At 36.3% G+C, this 16775-nt stretch overlaps 1 protein-coding gene across 1 annotated transcript in view; it reads left to right on the top strand.

Annotated features, from left to right (window-relative positions):
- LOC125673292 (uncharacterized) overlaps nucleotides 1-16775 on the top strand; it is a 64430-nt gene that overhangs the window by 34265 nt on the left and 13390 nt on the right. The window lies entirely within an intron of this gene.

Raw genomic sequence — 16775 nt, 5'->3', positions numbered from 1 at the left:
TTTAGTACAGCCATATTTGTACAAGGTTTTTAATTCTTCAGGTTATGACTGTGATGTAGTGGTTTCATAAGGTAGGCAGAAGCACAAAACCGGGTCAATTTTGTTTAGAGTGGTTGACCTTGTAAGACCAGGTATATCAGACATAATGAGTCAGCCACAGAAAAAATGATTTAAAAGTCTGTGTAAGTTTGATTACATAACACTTCTTCCTCTCTGACTGACAGCTGTGTGTGTGTGTGTGTTGAGGACTCTAGGCGTTAGTTGTGTATTTTCATGTTCTCTATTCTGTTGCTTTAGTATTATGTGTATTTTCATTACAAGCATTTTTTTTTCTTCCTTTCAATAAAACCATGTCTTTGAATTACCACAAAAACCAACAGACAGAAACAAATGTGCAAAGAAAATGGGAGAGTGCAAATATACAAAGCGAGTTTTGTTAATTTCTCAGCAATTGTGGCAATTACAAAAGACATTTATATTGGAGCGCCACCACACTGTGTAATACCTGTCTGGTATTGTTTATCATTGGCTTCACTTGATGCTGCCAGTGTTGAGCCTGTTTACACATTTTGCTGCAGTTGTGTTGCTTGAGTGCATTTTCTGTAATTGAGTTGGTTTTTTGACTTTTAATCAGTCTTTCCAATCCAGCCTGAAAAGCTGTGGAATTTAACATGGCTGTAAGTTTGGCTCCAGTTAGAAGTTAATTCCTATTTTCAATTACGATAACTGCCGAAAAGCTACTGTTATAGCTCCTGGTCGAAATTAACAGTTATTGTAAATGATGTGGCATTACGGATCTGACTTAGGACCCCCTGTTTGTTTAATGGAGATCATTATCTTTGTGATTGGCTTTCCTATGCGATCGTTTCACAGTATTTTAGTGTTAGTAGTTTTTGGGTAGTTGTGTAAGATGCTGGTTGCAAAAATGATGCGCAGTGCATAGGTAAACTCTTTGCTGTCAGAGTTTACATTGCTAAGTAAATAGTGATGTAGTTTGGAGCACCTGCTAACCCATTGAGTTGGAACCATTTATCAGAGGAACTATAAGTTGAAAGTTTTTGTCTGTAGGTACAGCCAGGATCCATACTGCTGAAATTCCTGTCAAAACATTTTTTGTAGTTTTTAAATTTTGGGGAAAATTTGAAGTGCAACTCCTTGCTATAAATATCCCAAGAATTGGAATGCAAGATGATTTTGAATGTTTGTAAATTTTGCTGCAATATTGTGCTGAAATCAGACTGCATCAACATTCATCACATGTTTTTATTTAATACATGTCATATGTTTTTATATCAATGTTATTTATGGTGCTAAAATTACCTATAGTTTATCAATATCTAGATAGTCTTTCAAATGTGTATAGATTTTCTCTTATGATAATTAATAAATTGGGAAAGTAATGTTGTGTGATTGGTCATTTCTGTTTTATCCTGTTTTGTATTGAACAAAAAAAATGTAATTTAGAATTAGATGTTAGGGGATGCTTACTCCTCCTAGACACCTGATCCCACCTCTGGTATATCCAGGGATCTATGTTCACCCTACTCTCTAATTTGTATTGCTTATAAGAGTTTTGAGATTGATCACTGTTCATTATCTTCACCTTTCCATGTTAGATCTGCACACTATGCAAAGGGTACTATTATTATTTATAGATTGCATGGAGCATATATTTTAAAGGTCCCATTAGTCACCACCTTTAAGTGAAGTACCACAATTTTTATTTATGTGGAGCTCTGTACTGTAACAGTCTGCTAATGTCAAACGCTGGTAAAAAAACTAACAAAATACAGTCACTACCAATGTCAAAAAACCAACAAAATACAGTCACTACCAATGTCAAAAAACCAACAAAATACAGTCACTACCAATGTCAAAAAACCAACAAAATACAGTCACTACCAATGTCAAACCCTGTCAAAAAACCAACAAAATACAGTCACTACCAATGTCAAACGCTGTCAAAAAACCAACAAAATACAGTCACTACCAATGTCAAATGCTGGTCAAAAAACCAACAAAATACAGTCACTACCAATGTCAAAAACCAACAAAATACAGTCACTACCAATGTCAAAAAACCAACAAAATACAGTCACTACCAATGTCAAAAAACCAACAAAATACAGTCACTACCAATGTCAAAAAACCAACAAAATACAGTCACTACCAATGTCAAAAACCAACAAAATACAGTCACTACCAATGTCAAAAAACCAACAAAATACAGTCACTACCAATGTCAAAAAACCAACAAAATACAGTCACTACCAATGTCAAAAAACCAACAAAATACAGTCACTACCAATGTCAAACGTCTTCAATCTGATGCGACGCTAGGAAATCAAACCTAGGATCTCCAGGTCGTGCAGACAGCGCCCTGACCACTGGACCACAGGAAAAGGTCTTTAGTAACAATAAATCTTTTGTTTTCATTTATTTTGCAAAACATACATGTATGCACACTCTAAACAGCTGATGGAGAGCTATGTCCCTACATTACATTCAGTAGAACAAACTCTGTTTTGATAAATCCTCATCAGTACGTTATAAAAGCGTCAGTAAATAGGAAGGCACATTTCATGTGCACATTTACTAGCTGTCACAAAGTGCATGTTGTTTGTTTGAAATGATAGCATAATCAGTAGCACATATTCCATGCAAGCTAAAATTCTGTTGTCTACACATCATCCCAGCGCTTATAAATGAAAGCAGTATACTACAATAGATAGTGTATCTAATGTTCTTTTCACTAATCAAACTCTAATTTTTACTCACTTGAAATTGAATAAACTTACAGGATTTCATGTTTCAGAATTGGGTATTTCAAAGTTTCACTAATACAACTTGTCAATTTTCTCAAGGAAAGTCCCCCACCAGAGCGAGGGCATGATCCTCTGTCGCACCTACCCCTATCATCAGCTGAAGCCGAGGGCTTCACTCTAGCCTACTCATGAATATGGCGCTGATTGTTTTGTAACTGTTTGACCAAAACAAGTTTCATTCAGATACAATTACATTGACATCCAACTGTTATTTTACGAAGGGGGTGAGGGAGAATAATAGGATAAATGCACTGTATCTATAACAATAACCAGGCAATGTTTTCCTTCATATTCACTTGAAGGAATATCTATAGAGACAAATAATCCCCACCATATTCATCGAGAAATGTTCATATTGAAGTCCTGAGTGAATGTTTCTACAATACTATACAATTCCTTCATAATTCTATAACTTAAAAAAGTCATATAACACCAAACAATTCCTCCATACAACACCAAACAATCCTTTCATACAACACCAAACATTCCCTTTATACAACACCAAACCATCCCTTCACAAAACACCAAACACTTCCTTCATATAACACCAAATAATCTCATCATAAAACACCAAACAATCCTTTTATACAACACCAAATAATCCCTCCATACAACACCAAACAATCTTTCCATATAACACCAAACAATCCTCCATACAACACCAAACAATCCTTTCATACAACACCACACAATCCCTTCATACATCACCTTACAATCCCTTCATACAAAACCAAACAACCCCTCCTTACAACACCAAACAACCCCTTCATATAACACCAAACAATCCCTCCTTACAACACCAAACAATCCCTTCATATAACACCAAACAATCCCTCCTTACAACACCAAACAATCCCTTCATACAACACCAAACAATCCCTTCATACAACACCAAACAATCCCTCCATACAACACCAAACAATCCCTCCTTACAACACCAAACAATCCCTTCATACAACACCAAACAATCCCTTCATACAACACCAAACAATCCCTCCATAAAACACCAAACAATCCCTCCTTACAACACCTTACAATCCCTTCATACAACACCAAACAATCCCTCCATAAAACACCAAACAATCCCTTCATACAACACCAAACAATCCCTTCATACAACACCAAACAATCCCTCCATATAACACCAAACAATCCTTTTATACAACATCAAATAATCCCTCCATACAACACCAAACAATCCCTCCATATAACACCAAGCAATCCCTCCATATAACACCAAACAATCCTCCATACAACACCAAACAATCCTCCATATAACATCAAACAATCCTTTTATACAACACCAAACAATCCCTTCATATAACACCAAACACTCCCTTCACACAACACCAAATCATCCCTCCATATAACACCAAACAATCCCTTCACAAAACACAAAACAATCCCTTCACAAAACACCAAACGCTCCCTCCATATAATAACGAACAATCCCTTCATACAACACCAAATAATCCCTTCATACAACACCAAACAATCCCTTCATTTTCCTTTAACATCAATTACAACATATTGGTAGTTGAATGGTACTATAACAATGAACAATCCCTTTATATGTCTATAACACTGAATAATCCCTTTATATTACAAGTTGAATGGTACTATAACAATGAACAATCCCTTTATATGTCTATAACACTGAATAATCCCTTTATATGTGTCTATAACACTGAATAATCCCTTCATATTACACCAAATAATCCCTTAATATTTGTAGGGAATATTTCTGTACTACAGAGCAATCCCTTTATATCCGCAATAGGATACATAATGTATATGAACCGCTTTGGTCTCAGGAAATATAAAATAATTACCCATGGTTCTGCTCATTAATTAATGGATGATGGATATGTTGTATTGATGTTTAACACGTCATCACACTGATCGATGACTGAATGATCACATATTGATTTTTAACGTCATCACATCTATGATGATTGATAATCTGCTGTGTTTAACGCCAATGTCGGTCACATTTCCATCAGAGCATGCTATGCGTACTGGGTCACGAGGTCTAGTTCCGAAAACATGGAGAATCTGATTTAAAGTCTCGTGGTACAGTTAAACCAGGATTGTATTTTGATACCAAAGGTCCAAAGCCACCACGTGTCACATCATACTGTGACTTCTCGTCTGCGCATGCTTGCAACATCTTAACATTTTGACTGCCCCCACCGTGTACTTATTTGATATTCTCCACACCAGAGACAGGTTTTAGATGAGTGTTAGTAACAAATGGTGTGTCCCAAACGAGATTTTGTTATGAAAGGTCTGAGTTGGTAGGGTTTTCAATAAACATACCTTGCATATCATACTGATCAAAAGAACACGAGGGGCCCGTATAAAAGCCCAGAGGACTCGACCTGTTGTTACAAATGAAGGGCCGTTTGCCTTTAATTCCTAGAGAAGGTAATCAAGAAATAGTGAAAATAAGGTTAGTGTTCATTGTTTAATGAAAGTCCTGCAAGAAATAGTGAAAATAAAGTTAAAATGTTAGTGAAAATAATATTAGTGTTTAATGAAAGTCCCGCAAGAAATGGTGAAAATAAAGTTAAAATGTTATAGCGAAAATAAAATTAGTGTTTAATGAAAGTCTCGCAAGAAATGGTGAAAATAAAGTTAAAATGTTATAGCGAAAATAAAATTAGTGTTGAATGAAATCACACTCCAGACAAGCTGGCAGCTTCTTTATCCCTGAGTGCCAAGCTAAGCGTTTAGAATTTAATATGCAAATTGAGAATTTCGATCATTCCATAGCAACAAAATAATTGCTACATAACAAACTGCCGGCAGTCTGAGACATAGCGAGTCACTAGTCACTAACTGTCCCAAACTCCATACAGTCATCTGTGTGTACGACCACGGTGACTCAGGTGAGCGTTCTGGTCCCTTGTAGGGAGACTACGGCATGCCTCTCGGAAAGATTCCCGCAAATTCTAAGAATTCGTCCGAAACGTTCAAACATTCCTCGTGAAGCATGACGGGTACTTTGAAATGAAATACGTCAATTGTTGGTTGGTTATGTGGGATAACTACTTCCAGATTTTAACGACGAGAGATGGATTGTGTCTTTCTCTCTGTTATCTGCACCTTTTAATCCCCATAAGCCACATATGTCCCTCACATATGGATTTAATTTACCGCGAGAGGCTAATGTCTCAAGCGCGCAATCACACGGGGAGTGAAGGAAAGGACTGATAACGTGTGGTTATATGAAATATATTTCATAATCCATCAAAGTATCAGTTTATTCGTTATTTCTTCTTAAAATTTGCCATGCTCATTTTTGAGAAAGGCGAAGTTTCCAGTCCCCTAACCCCCAGCTGTGTGCAGTTGCTTCCCTTTATGCACAGAATTCCTCTTAGGTATGACTGACATGCAAATTTTGGTCTCCGTGAAGGATAAACCCAACATTAAGTCGCAGGGGGTGCTCTAGTTCCTTCGGTGTTTTCGGTTAGTTAATTAAAACGGGGGGAAATCTGAGCTTCAGGAATGTGGTGCAATTCTCCCAATCATCATTACCGTGCCGTCCGTCCACGCGTGGAATCTCTGCAACAATAATTTCAAAGATAAACTTCCCTCCACAAATTGTGATTTTGTTTGTACTGCTCTTGTCAAGGAAACTATCCTCTCAAATTTTGTAGTTACCGGCCTGTTGCGATTGGGAAGAAAGGCTTGGGGAGTGAGCGTCGATTAGGGGCCGATTGACTGGTTTCCCCTGGGTAGCATTGGTCCCAATCCCCCCTTATCTCACGGGGATACGTAATTATATCTTTCACGTTCTTGCTTTCGGAAAAGCAAAACTCCTGTATTGTAATTTAATAGCGCATGATTAACACCGATTTCATACTCCCTTGGATTGTTATATAACTGGTTTGCAAAACTACATTTCTCAAATGCACCGTGTTGCCTATATATACCGGCGATATATAATTTTTAATTTATTTTTTTCATTTCAAATGGTTTCATTTTTTTTCTCTCTCTGTAATCCAACTTTGCGTGATATCTCCTGGCAAGTTTGGCATAATATTTTGATTTATCCTCGGGATGCTCTGAATTTTAATTGACAATCTGTCAATCACGGGGTTCAGGTTTTGTTTTCTGGTTGTACACACGCCGTTTGAAGTGCAAGAATACTTGTTCACGAATAGCTAGGAGTCAAAAATCTTGTTAGAAAAATGACAAACGATTTCGAATGCCGATAGGAAAATACTGACCATGTGCAATGGCTTATCGCTCACGCGATCAGCTGTCGTGTTGCGTAAAATCGGTGTATTGTTGCCTGCTAAAGTGATTTCGGTTTTCTAAGTGTTTGCAATAATATTCAAAACAATTATTCCTAAAATGTAACCATGTGTGTTATTTATTTAAGTGATTTATTTGATGGTCAGTTTATTTTGAATGCTGTTTTTACTCCTACACTTAATCTACTAAAGCATGACTCCCAATAAAACTGTTAAAGGGATCCCGTGTACACTTAACAATGAAAAGTTTAATATCTTCCTTAATGTTAATCTCTAAATATCAACCTTAATTCCTTAGAATTCTTTCAATTTGTTTTTGAATTTCAAAAGGATATAGTAACAACTAAATTCAATAAAATCGCATTAATTTGTCTTCATTTTCATCCCCCACAAGATTATCCCTCTAAAGAGGCGACCCTTCTATATACAGCAAATACGAAATTTAAACTTAGTATGCTGACTTCATACATGTTAATGAATCAAAGAGTGAGGTGGGTTTTTTTGGGGTTTTTTTTCCCCATGTACCGCAGTCTATAATCAAATCAAGGGTTACGGGTTACAACCTGTAATACCGAGGAGAGGTGGGGGTGAATTTAAAGAGTTCACTGACCGGGAGTGTACATGTTACGGATCGACCAGTGCTAGGCGCTCTCGCTCCTCCCCGGCCAAGCCTCGTACAATCATCACGGTTGCAATTGTTGTACATAGTGATTTCAAGTTGAGATTCACTGATCAATGCCCACAGCCGTGACAAGCTTGAATTTAACATAGATGGAATTTGCATAGACTTATAATAGTCCTAGGTCTATATATTTACGAGATAGCGCTATTCAAAAGCTTTAATATATATATATATATATATATATATATATATATATATATATATATATATATATATATCAATGTGGAATGATAAAATCATTAATACTTTCAGTTAATGACTTATCAAGGTTTTTTTTGGGTTTTTTTTTCGTTTTTGTTTTGATGTCCTCAAGTCTATATTTAAACCCAATGTAACGTTGGCACAAATTGGTATTAAAGAACTTGAAATTTGTAGAAATATCTAGCCAATAAGCCTAAGTCTAAATTAATATATATATGTATACATATTATTCGGGATGGTAAATTAATGCTACGTCGAAATATCAAATGAAAACAGACTAGAAGGGTTCTTTAGAACCTTCAAAAATATTTTTTTTTAGAAATTGTTACAATATTCTGATTTTCTAATTTCCCGCCGCAAACTACTAATTAACTGTTACGCATGAAAACAAAAAACCCCGCTACAAGTGTCCAAGCACGAATATGTTCACCATAGGGAGAATCTGTAAATACTTTTTCACGATTGACTTATTAAATAATTATCAGCTAATAAGCATTTTGGAAAACTTTATCTTCACGTAAGGACCATAATTAATACACATTATTTCAGAAATAAAAAGTATAAACTTTTGTGAATATATATGTTTATACGTATTTATGTTTTGTAAACAATCACCGTTCCACATTTCGTACTGCTTGTCCAAGCTCCTCCCATGCGCAAGGTGAATGCGCAGTAAGCCAGTACGTTGTCCAGATTCTTTTGTGTCATTCCTCGCATACCTCGAAGTGAGTCTTTTTTGAGTTTTTAATTTTAATTTTTTCAAATAAGGTGTTAACAACATCTGGATATATCATATAAAGGTAAGTGTACACTTGTTACAGTCAAATTTCTGTGAAATTCGGCCGAGAACTGCCGATTTATGCACGGCATGGCTGAAATGTCGTGAAAAGCTTGGCATCTCTCGAATACTTGTCATACTTCTTCGCATAACTTCCGGCCTCTATAAAGTTCACCTGAGTCGTCTTGGAACTTTCCAAGGAAGCGGTTCCATTTGGAAAGCAGGGTGTTTGGTGATGTTTAAGGGATATTTCGTTAAAGAATTTAAATATTCAGGAAAACGAACGTGACCCAAATCTGTAAAGGTGTAGAGTCCCGGGAACAGAGCGAATGGCCGACCGCCGAAAGCATATCAGAGGTAGAGAAAAGCAGTGCAGGCAGGCCAACATGTCTGTGTGCCGGAATTCACTTCGGAGTTAATTAATGTTTCTTTTCTTCTATGAAAAGAAATATGTATCGATATATTGAAGTTTTCATCATGTTTTGGAATCAGCTGATCTGTACAGGTGATTTTGTTATGACATTTTGTGTTTATATAGTGATGGCATGTATCACTGTTTTGACATCTATCTTGTGGTAAAACGCTGTGAAATGTAGATAAATAAATCTAGTTTAACAAAGAGTTTTTTAGTTGAACTCTGTCGATCTGGCTCATATAAGTTCAACAATATGAATATGATAAAATGGGTCATTGCAATATATTAATTAGAGGGAATATTTTAAACAAAGTATGATTATAATTAATTTATAAAAGTATTTGAAATGTGAATTTTGAGAAAGAAAAAATGAAATTCATGGAGACATACATGTTTATATGTACTATTATGTACAGGAAAATGGAGAAGAAAATGTGTTTTATAATGCTCTTGACAAAATTCAGGACAACAATACTTAAGATCTCGAGAGGTTTAGAGATTGGTATGTCCTGTTGTGCTGTGATGAATAACTTACTTTGTACTGAAAACTCTTTGTCATAGTATACATGTCTAAGCTTTTTATTTTTTATTTTTTTTAAAAATTCATTTATTTTAGATTTGAATCATTTTAATTCAAACAGTACATATAAATGTAAGACTATACACATTTATTTAAGTGCTGATTATAATTTATTCCTTTATACTCAAATATCCTAATGAGAATAAACAAGAGTTTTATTTGAAATGTTTTTAGATAAATAAATAAACTCTGTATATGTTAATTTTAGAACCAACATGGCTGATGTCAGTTGGACAATCTTAGATCTTAAAGTTTATTTCCAGCTGACTGCTCACACACAGTAATTGTGTAATTGCTTTGTTAATTAATGATAGCTAATTATTTTGTAAACAATGAATTGAAGTAGAGCACTGATCTCTTGATCAATTATTTGTTTTCACAGATAAGATAGGCCTTGGGGTCATATGAGTAAACCTTGCAATGTATTGTTTGAGGACCATCTCAATAAATTAAGTCTTGTCACGAAGTCAGGTGTTCTAAGTATTTTTTAAAATGACTGCAGTTACAGTTTGCTTTATATCAAGGTCATTATTAATGAAGGGCTCATTTGTATGAAGTTTTTTTCAGGAGATGAGGGAAGATTTTAATTATTTTGAAATATTGCATGAAATATGATTTTTGTCAGTTTGTGCAATTATGAAAACCGGTGTCTTGGCACATGATAATAAGCTTTTAAAATTGTAACTTGAAAAACAGGTGAATTAGAATATTGGTCTGACAAAGTAGAAAATCAACAACATTAGTTAGACTCTAGTATACAGAATTTATGATTGCTTAGCATATGAATCATCTAATGACCCGAAAGGTAGTGAAAAATGATTTCTGCATCAATGACATCATCCAGTATGACCTTATCATATATAATATGATAGAGATTAATATTTAAAAGACAAAAATGAGGTAAATACTCTGCTTTGGTTGGTTTTACAGCAGGGTATGATATAGTCCTACTGGGCTGTCTGTTATCAATTTTCAAACAGATTTATCTGTCCTCTCACTCGTCTATATTACATGTGTACATAGACCTTGCCACATTTCCACACTGCTGTCCTCTTTTAGAATTTGCCACATTTCCATTCCCTTTTAGGCTTTGCCACATGTCCACACACTTTAACTCTTCATTTATACCCTTCCACACAGCTAGCCTCTTTTAGACTTTGCCACATTTCCACACTGTGAACCCCTTCCAATAAACTTTGCCACATTTTATTCTAAATTATTTTGTTACAAAGTTTTTTCTGTATTGCATGTTCTGTAGTAGTATATCTTGACTTCAAAATTTCCATGATCCGCTTTCAGACCAATGTGGTCTTTCATTTACATGTTTTGTATCATGGATTTATGATGGAAGTTAAAATTATAAGTGTCCACTGAGGGTCTATGGTTGGTGAATAAAGTTAAACATATTCTATTCATTTCCACAAACTCTCAGTCATTTAGACTGTGCCACATTTCCACCTTCATTTAGTCTTTGCTAGTGATGGGCAATCGGGGGAAAAATTATTAATCAATCGGATTAATCGGATGCACCTTTTCGATTGATTAATCGAAAAATAATCGAATTTTATTCATTTCAAATTTATGGCATAAATATATTAAATTTACTTTATTTTTTACCCTAAATATTAAGTTAATTAGAATAAAATCATTTGATTGATTGTATCTTGTTTAACGTCTCTCTCGGGAATTTTTCACTCATATGGAGATGTCTAAACTCATTAGAAATTTAAAGTTAATAATCCCATACTTTCGATTTTGTTTCCCCGGAATAGGGATAGATCTCTCGACTTTTGTTGTTCTTATGGGATCCGGTATAGAATAGAGCCTCAATACCCCTTGCTTGTTGTAAGAGGCAAAATCCTAGATCCCAGGCCGTGTCACAGCAGGTGTGGCTCGATAAAGATCCCTCCCTGCTCAAAGACTGTAAACGCCGAGCATAGGCCTAAATTTTGCAGCCCTTCACTGGCAATGGTGATGTCTCCATATGAGTGAAAGATTCTCAAGAGGGACATTAAAACAATATTCAATTTTATCGGATGATTCAGCTTCGTCAACCATTTTGGATTTTAGTTAAGTCGCGGCAGGAATATTTGTATTATTTTTTTTTAAAAATTACTGACGTCGGCGATTTTCGATTTTCAAAATGGCAATCAATTATTCACATCGTTTCAGTTATAGCGACCGACAATCGAAAGTCGGCGATAATCGGTACATCACTAGTCTTTGCCACAGTTTCCACACACTGACCCTTTCATTTAGACTGCCACATTTTCCACACACTAACCCCTTCATTAGACACTGCCACGTTTTCCACATACTGACCCCTTTATATAGGTTCTGCCACATTTTCCCACACACAACTTAATTTAGACTGCCACATTACAAAAGTCCATATTTAAGTTATTACATGATGCAATTCTGTGTAGCCTACCCCATAATCAAGTTAAAACAACTAGGACACTATTCAGTTTTTAAAAAAAGAATTGTCTTCCTCAATATGGATGATTTTTATTTAAGAAAGGTGATTAAACGTATTACCCATAAGTGTATTTTTACCAGTCGAGAGATAATAGTCTAATACTGAGAAACTTAAATCTGAACAATCTTGTTGAAAACCAGCGTTGGGATATGAGGGCCTTTGTGTAAGAGGAGGGTTTGTAGATATTTGTCAGAGGAGGGGGTGAAACAAAAATGCTTTCATTTTTAAATTACTTCATTTTTTAATATTTATATGTCTATACATGTGAACTTTTCCGTCATCACAATGTCTAGGGGTAGGAGAGCGGTATGGGTGCATTTCTATGTATAATATTTTGAAGGAGAGGGGTGTGGACAGTGTCTGTGTATATTTTGTAGGAGAGGAGTGTGGATACAGTGTCTATGTATATTTTGTAGGAGAGGGGTGTGGATGTCTTCCGCGTGGAACAATGAAAACCTGGGGGCAGACCCCCTCCCCAAAGATGATCCAGACAGTCCAGAGGCCAACAACAATGACGACCTGTCAAACGACGCTGAAGGGGTCTGGAGCCCGGACATCGAACAGAGCTTCCAGGAGGCCCTGGCAATATACCCACCATGTGGGCGACGGAAAATCATACTCTCTGATGAGGGGAAAATGTATGGTAAGGAAGAGCGAAGGGAATTATCTATTATTATTTTCTCTGCCATGTAGAAATGGTATTTATGCCCATTCAATTGGGGAAAAAGTAGCATCTAAATAAATTGGAAATTATTTTTGATATCATTCACTCATAGCAAATTACAAACCTCAAATTACAATGTTAGAGCAGTTTGTTACTGGATATTTTTTAGCCTCAAAATTGGGAATTTTTTATAGTATTTGGTATTAGAAATGGTACCGTTTATCAGAACCAGTTATATTAGGAAAAAATCACTGTATTTAGAGAATGGAGTTGGGGGGGGGGGGGGGGTAGTAATGTCTATAATTGTACTGATATTATAGACTGTCTCTGATAATAATTGTACTGATATCGTAGACCGTCACTGATAATAATTGTACTGATATCATTGACTGTCTCTGATAATAATTGTACTGATATCGTAGACTGTCACTGATAATCATCATACTGATATCATAGACTGTCACTGATAATAATTGTACTGATATCGTAGACCGTCACTGATAATAATTGTACTGATATCATAGACTGTCTCTGATAATAATTGTACTGATATCATAGACTGTCACTGATAATAATCATACTGATATCATTGACTGTCACTGATAATAATTGTACTGATATCATAGACTGTCACTGATAATAATTGTACTGATATCGTAGACTGTCACTGATAATAATTGTACTGATATCGTAGACCGTCACTGATAATAAATCCCTCTCAGTGGTGTCACCAACTACTAACGAATCAAGCTAAAAATTGGACGTTGTGAATTTGAGATCTGGTGAAAGACACCGGTTGACATGCAGTATGTCGTACTTTAAGTCTGGGGCCAATAATTAGATTTTGATGGCGAGGTGTAAATCACATTTGACAGTTCTGCTGATTGCTTAATGCCCCAGTATGTCAGGTCATTTCCTCCTATTAGCACTGCCTCTGCAGGTGAGAAAATTCTGTACGGTCACTTAATTGTAGACTCTTCAGAGGCTGAAGCCAAGTTTGTACTGATTTGCTATTTATATCAAGGTGCTCAATTTTTATGCAGTGATTTATTTATATTTTCGTTCTCCAATTGGTACAATAAAAAGGCAAGAGAAGGTCACACGTCAGTTGGATATTTATGCTTTGTGGACATGGATCAAAAGCGGCAAAGATGATTTCTAAGATGTGCATAGAATATCTCGCAATTTAAAGACAGGGAGGTTTTTTTTAGAAGTGCTGGCACTCACAAATGAAAATGCAGGAAAAGGAAAGTTATTAATTATGACTCAAGTAGATCACTTATTGATGACAAGCAGGTCACATTTATCAAGGAATGAAATGTCAACAAACAGTGACACGTGGTGCAAGATATGCTGAGTATGTGAAAATTCAGCAGGCATTCAATCACTTTTTGACCCATGAATCACTGAAACTGTTGAAGTAATTGGATTAGGTGTGGATTGGAGAGAGATAATTTTGTCTTTCTCTTCATCCATTTGCATTTCTATTGTTTCCTTTTGTGTCCGGATCTGCTGACTGTGCAGGTAATGGTTTGCTGTTGTTTCGCTGACCCCCAAAGTCGTGGAGGTTTTCACATTTTCATCATGTGGACTCGTTCAGTTGGGAACACTTTAGAGGGATCATACCTAGCTAATTTGACCAGGTGATACAGAACAGGTTGAGAGATTTGACTGAGATAAGTTCACTTCTGAAGTCAAGGTTTTAATCAACACTCAGAAACCCTGAACCAACAAAGGCCACGTTTGTTCAAAATAGAGGGGGCACTTGTTACAAAAGTACTGTTTGGTTCAAGCATGTAACCTCACCCCATTTTGATGTGATCTTTTCACAAGTGTCCTTTGTGTAAAACTGATCTACAGATAAAATTTAGCCATCAGTCTTTCTTGGTGTTTGATTCTCTCCAAGTTCTCTCCTCTTTGATTGGAACTTAATCTAGGCAACAAGTTTAGAATCTGAAAAATGAAAAAAATAGAAATATTATCACAGTATTACGGGGATTTCAAAAACCTGTTCCGTGTGTGTATGTTGTGGTATTATCGTGTGATCAGTTCCAAAATGCCGCCCACTGGAGATCTGCAATCAAACAGATATACACCTTCTTTGATACGTTTATCTGTGCAGTGTACTTTTCTGAACACAAAAAACATAGATATGCAGGCAGGTTGATTGGAGAGATCTTTTTAAGAAATCCTAGGTCGGATTTTGCTACACATTGAGTTTTAAATTTTGGTTAATAACAGCTTTACATGAAAATCATAGTCCTAAAATTTCTTAAGACCCCATTGAAGGACAACGGTTTGGTATCTATAGAAGACCGAGGCAAACGGGGAAGAAAGCCCTTTTTTTGCACGGGGATGAGTCATCGTGCTAAGGTATACGTTTTAAACGATGACTAATTCCTGTTACCGAAATTAGGATTCACATAACAAGAACCCCTGTACAACTGTTTACCAAAAGTTTATTCATTTCAAGAGCAGAGCAAATAGACCTAATTCACTCTGTCCAGTTATTTAAATATGCCTCGAAAATAAATATCCTGGTTAACAAGTGAATTCATCTTTTGGTACAGGTAGGGAGAGGAGAGCTAATCTTTCCCCCCCTTTGGTTCCCCGTGTAAAAAGCTCTGACTGTATGCAAATAGATCAAGCTTTGGTGCTCTGCCAACAGTTCACCTCACAACCTGGTTAAAAAGCGCCAAAGAGCACACCATGAATTAAAAAACTAGGGCACACAACTGAGATTGTGTATTGTCTCTCTGAGAGTTAGAACGATTTGTAACTTTACCTGGACCCAGGCGTTAAGCCTGTTTGTCAGAATTGTACCTATTTTGTAAAGCTTTCATAACAGCCACGGGGCCCAATGTTACATATGTAACTATATATAAACATACACAATCCGTCATTGGGCAAGAACTTGTATGTAATTGATACCAGAAAATAAACAGGGGGAAAAGACGATCCTCCGCTAAGATAAAAAACACATGACGTCTGTTTATTGTTGAGAAGCTCCTCTTGTTTTACCTTTGGTGGGTTTTTTTTGTGCATACAGAGTTTTATAGCTGTTGAAAAGCTGAATAATTCTTTTTCCTAGGTACAAGAAAATGTGTTGAAGGGTGGTCTTTGAAAAGAGGCCTAATTCTATTTTAAGAAATCATTGTAGTGATGGGTTGTACAGAAAACCTGGGATTGGTCAGCTTAGCTCTACCTCCTATATCGGGAATTAAAATCTGGTTGAAATACAACAGTTCAGGGCTTTTAAAGCATAGAGTATGTAATTGAAAACTGACTAAGGACATTTAATGACCAGCTCAGTTATTGTACAGCAAGAAGGAAGTATTGTGTTTCCTCCATGCATGAAAAGGTTGGATCAGCATATGCTGAAGACTTCAACCATTGAAATGACCAGCTAAAATGTGTTACGTACGTCCAGGAGATGCCTTTCTCTACATGTACTAAACATATCCTGATTACAGAGAGAGTATGAAAATGATCCCTTGTACTGGGGTAGGGGTGGAGGGTAAATAATGATTTTTAAGTACTGGGTGTATCCACAGAATTAAAGATAGGGCAGTGCCAATTAGGGGTGAGGTTTCACCCAGGGGCATTGGTTAAAAGGCTACAGTTGTCTCTGCTGGGCCGAGAGGGGGGGGGGGGGGGGGAGTCAGATGCCACAATTGTTATGGTTTGTGTAGATGACTGAGTCAGACACTTTTATCCATGACAATTATCAGTGGTTATCTGATTGCCAGCCCTACTACATGAGACACAAGTTTGTCAGTCGGTCAGAAAATTAATATCAAAGCAAATAATTGTACCTAGGTAGTCTTAGAGCGGGTTATCAGGGATTTTGTGACCGGCTGTTATCACTGGGAGAAGATAGGACTTGTAC

Source organism: Ostrea edulis, chromosome 3 (genome assembly GCF_947568905.1).
Source record: "Ostrea edulis chromosome 3, xbOstEdul1.1, whole genome shotgun sequence".
Classification (NCBI taxonomy): domain Eukaryota; kingdom Metazoa; phylum Mollusca; class Bivalvia; order Ostreida; family Ostreidae; genus Ostrea; species Ostrea edulis.
The sequence above is the reverse complement of the archived record's forward strand: the minus strand, read 5'-3'. Positions and strand labels throughout refer to the sequence as shown.